A 5,000-nucleotide genomic window follows, 5' to 3' on the forward strand; every position below is an offset into this window, starting at 1 on the left:
TACTGGAGGCTGCTGAGCCCTGCTGCAGACCAGGTCCGACCCAGGTTATGGCTCTCCCACCCCCCTGGGACTTAAACACACACAGCCATCAGCTTCTGGATGGTGATGGGCCCTGCTGCAGACCAGGTCCGACCCAGGTTTCTGCTCCTCAACCCCGCAGGGAATTAAAGACACACTGCCATCAGCTTCTGGAGGCTGCTGAGCTCCGCTGCAGGCCAGGTCCGACCCAGGTTACAGCTCTCCCACCCCGCAGGGAATTAAAGACACACTGCCATCAGCTTCTCGATGCTGCTGAGGCCTGCTATAGACCAGGTCCGACCCAGGTTTCTGCTCCTGCACCCCGCATGGACTTAAACCCACACTGCCATCGGATTCTGGAGGCTGCTGAGCCCTGATGCAGACCAGGTCCGACCCAAGTTTCAGCTCTCCCACCCCGCAGGGGATCAAACACACACTGCCATCAGCTGCTGGAGGCTGCTGAGCTCTGCTATAGACCAGGTCCGACCCAGGTTTCAGCTCTCCCACCAGGCAGGGACTTAAACACACACTGCCATCAGCTGCTGGAGGCTGCTGAGCTCTGCCATAGACCAGGTCCGACCCAGGTTTCAGCTCCTGCACCCCGCAGGGACTTAAACACACGCAGCCATCAGCTGCTGGAGGCTGCTGAGCTCTGCTATAGACCAGGTCCGACCCAGGTTTCAGCTCTCACACCAGGCAGGGACTTAAACACACACTGCCGTCAGCTTCTGGAGGCTGCTGAGCCCTGCTGCAGACCAGGTCCGACCCAGGTCTCAGCTCTCCCACCCCGCAGGGACTTAAACACACACTGATATCAGCTTCTGGAGGCTGCTGAGCTCTTCTATAGACCAGGTGCGACCCAGGTTTCTGCTCCTCCACCCCGCAGGAACTAAACACACACTGCCATCAGCTTCTGGAGGCTGCTGAGCTCTGTTACAGACCAGGTCCGACCCAGGTTTCAGCTCTCCCACCAGGCAGGGTCTTAAAGACACACCGCCATCAGCGTCTGGAGGCTGCGGAGCTCTACTATAGACCAGGTCCGACCCAGGTTTCAGCTCCTCCACCCCGCCATAAGCTGCTGGAGGCTGGCTTCCGCTCCTCCACCCCGCCATCAGCTGCTGGGGGCTGGCTGGCTGCTGGAGGCTGGCTGCTGCTGCTGCTGCTCCTCCACCACGCCATCAGCAGCTGGAGGCTGCTGAGCTCTGCTATAGACCAGGTCCGACCCAGGTTTCAGCTCTCCCACCAGGCAGGGACTTAAACACACACTGCCATCAGCAACTGGAGGCTGCTGAGCTCTGCTGCAGACCAGGTCCGACCCAGCTTTCAGCTCCTGCACCCCGCAGGGACTTAAACACACACTGCCACCAGCTTCTGGAGGGTGATGGGCCCTGCTGTGGACCAGGTCCGACCCGGATATCAGCTCTCCCACCAGGCAGGGACTTAAACACACACTGCAATCAGCTGCTGGAGGCTGCTGAGCTCTTCTATAGACCAGGTCCGACCCAGGTTTCAGCTCTCCTACCAGGCAGGGACTTAAACACACACTGCCATCAGCTTCTGGAGGCTGCCGAGCCCTGCTGCAGACCATGTCCGACCCAGGTTTCAGCTCTCCCACCAGGCAGGGACTTAGAGGCACGCTGCCATCAGCTTCTGGAGGCTGCTGAGCTCTGCCATAGACCAGGTCCGACCCAGGTTTCAGCTCCTGCACCCCGCAGGGACTTAAACACACGCAGCCATCAGCTGCTGGAGGCTGCTGAGCTCTGCTATAGACCAGGTCCGACCCAGGTTTCAGCTCTCCCACCAGGCAGGGACTTAGAGGCACGCTGCCATCAGCTTCTGGAGGCTGCTGAGCTCTGCCATAGACCAGGTCCGACCCAGGTTTCAGCTCCTGCACCCCGCAGGGACTTAAACACACGCAGCCATCAGCTGCTGGAGGCTGCTGAGCTCTGCTATAGACCAGGTCCGACCCAGGTTTCAGCTCTCACACCAGGCAGGGACTTAAACACACACTGCCATCAGCTGCTGGAGGCTGCTGAGCTCTGCTATAGACCAGGTCCGACCCAGGTTTCTGCTCCTCCACCCCGCAGGGAATTAAAGACACACTGCCATCAGCTTCTGGATGGTGATGGGCCCTGCTGCAGACCAAGTCCGACCCGGGTTACAGCTCTCCCACCAGGCAGGGAATTAAACACACACTGCCATCAGCTTCTGCTGGCTGCTGAGCTCTGCTGCAGACCAGGTCCGACCCAGGTTTCAGCTCCTGCACCCCGCAGGGAACTAAACACACACTGCCATCACCTTCTGCTGGCTGCTGAGCCCTGCTGCAGACCAGGTCCGACCCAGGTTTCAGCTCCTGCACCCCGCAGTGGATTAAAGACACACTGCCATCAGGTTCTGGAGGCTGCTGAGCTCTGCTGCAGACCAGGTCCGACCCAGGTTATGGCTCTCCCACCCCGCAGGGACTTAAACACACACCGCCGTCAGCTTCTGGATGGTGATGGGCCCTGCTGCAGACCAGGTCCGACCCACGTTTCAGCTCTCCCACCCCGCAGGGGATGAAACACACACTGCCATCAGCTTCTGGAGGCTGCTGAGCTCTGCTAAAGACCAGGTCCGACCCAGCTTTCAGCTCTCCCACCAGGCAGGGAGTTAAAGACACACTGTCATCGGCTTCTGGAGGGTGCTGAGCCCTGCTGCACACCAAGTCTGACCCAGGTTTCAGCTCATCCACCCCGCAGGGACCTAAACACACACTGCCATCAGCTTCTGAGTGGTAATGGGCCCTGCTGCAGACCAGGTCCGACCCAGGTTTCAGCTCCTCCACCCCGCCATCACCAGCTGGAGGCTGGCTGCTGCTCCTGCACCCTGCCATCAGCTGCTGGAGGCTTCTGTTCCTCCACCCCGCCATCAGCAGCTGGAGGCTGGCTGCTGGAGGCTGGCTGCTGCTCCTCCACCCCGCCATCAGCTGCTGGAGGCTGGCTGCTGCTCCTGCACCCCGCCATCAGCTGCTGGAGGCTGGCTGCTGGAGGCTGGCTGCAGCTCCTCCACCCCACCATCAGCTGCTGGACGCTGGCTGCAGCTCCTGCACCCCGCCATCAGCTGCTGGAGGCTGGCTTCTGCTCCTCCACCCCGCCATCAGCTGATGGAGGCTGCCTGCTTCTCCACCCCGCCATCACTAGCTGGAGGCTGGCTGCTGGAGGCTGGCTGCAGCTCCTCCACCCCGCCATCAGCTGCTGGAGGCTGGCTGCTGCTCCTGCACCCCGCCATCAGCTGCTGGAGGCTGGCTGCTGCTCCTCCACCCAACCATCAGCTGCTGGACGCTGGCTGCAGCTCCTCCACCCCACCATCAGCTGCTGGACGCTGGCTGCAGCTCCTCCACCCCGCCATCAGCTGCTGGAGGCTGCCTGCAGCTCCTGCACCCCGCCATCAGCTGCTGGAGGCTGCCTGCAGCTCCTGCACCCCGCCATCACCAGCTGGAGGCTGGCTTCTGCTCCTACACCCCGCCATCAGCTGATGGAGGCTGCCTGCTTCTCCACCCCGCCATCACTAGCTGGAGGCTGGCTGCTGGAGGCTGGCTGCAGCTCCTCCACCCCACCATCAGCTGCTGGACGCTGGCTGCAGCTCCTGCACCCCGCCATCAGCTGCTGGAGGCTGCCTGCAGCTCCTGCACCCCGCCATCACCAGCTGGAGGCTGGCTTCTGCTCCTCCACCCCGCCATCAGCTGATGGAGGCTGCCTGCTTCTCCACCCCGCCATCACTAGCTGGAGGCTGGCTGCTGGAGGCTGGCTGCAGCTCCTCCACCCCGCCATCAGCTGCTGGAGGCTGGCTGCTGCTCCTCCACCCAACCATCAGCTGCTGGACGCTGGCTGCAGCTCCTCCACCCCACCATCAGCTGCTGGACGCTGGCTGCAGCTCCTCCACCCCACCATCAGCTGCTGGACGCTGGCTGCAGCTCCTCCACCCCGCCATCACCAGCTGGAGGCTGCCTGCTGCTCCTCCACCCCGCCATCAGCTGATGGACGCTGGCTGCAGCTCCTCCACCCCGCCATCTGCTGCTGGAGGCTGGCTGGCCGCTGGAGGCTGGCTGCTGCTCCCACACACCGCCATCAGCTGCTGGAGGCTGGCTGGCTGCTGGAGGCTGGCTGCTGCTGCTCCTCCTCCCCGCCATCACCAGCTGGAGGCTGGCTGCTGCTCCTACACCCCGCCATCAGCTGATGGAGGCTGCCTGCTCCTCCGCCCCGCCATCACCAGCTGGAGGCTGGCTGCTGGAGGCTGGCTGCAGCTCCTTCACCCCGCCATCACCAGCTGGAGGCTGGCTTCTGCTCCTGCACCCCGCCATCAGCTGCTGGAGGCTGGCTTCTGCTCCTCCACCCCGCCACCAGCTGCTGGAGGCTGGCTGCTGCTCCTGCACCCCGCCATCAGCTGCTGGAGGCTTCTGTTCCTCCACCCCGCCATCAGCAGCTGGAGGCTGGCTGCTGGAGGCTGGCTGCTGCTCCTCCACCCCGCCATCAGCTGATGGACGCTGGCTGCAGCTCCTCCACCCCGCCATCACCAGCTGGAGGCTGCCTGCTGCTCCTCCACCCCGCCATCAGCTGCTGGAGGCTGGCTGCTGCTCCTGCACCCTGCCATCAGCTGCTGGAGGCTGGCTGCTGCTCCTCCACCCCACCATGACCTGCTGGAGGCTGGCTGCAGCTCCTCCACCCCGCCATCAGCTGCTGGAGGCTGGCTGCAGCTCCTCCACCCCACCATCAGCCGTTGGAGGCTGGCTGCTGCTCCTCCACCCTGACATCACCAGCTGGAGGCTTCTGTTCCTCCACCCCACCATCAGCAGCTGGAGGCTGGCTGCTTGAGGCTGGCTGCTGCTCCCCCACCCCGCCATCACCTGCTGGAGGCTTCTGCTCCTCCACACCGCCACCAGCTGCCTGTGGTGAACCGCTGACGACCAGCCCAGGCCCACGTCTCACCTCTCCCTGCCCGCCCTG

This window comes from Nothobranchius furzeri, unplaced genomic scaffold, assembly GCF_043380555.1.
Source record: "Nothobranchius furzeri strain GRZ-AD unplaced genomic scaffold, NfurGRZ-RIMD1 Scf118, whole genome shotgun sequence".
Lineage (NCBI taxonomy): Eukaryota > Metazoa > Chordata > Actinopteri > Cyprinodontiformes > Nothobranchiidae > Nothobranchius > Nothobranchius furzeri.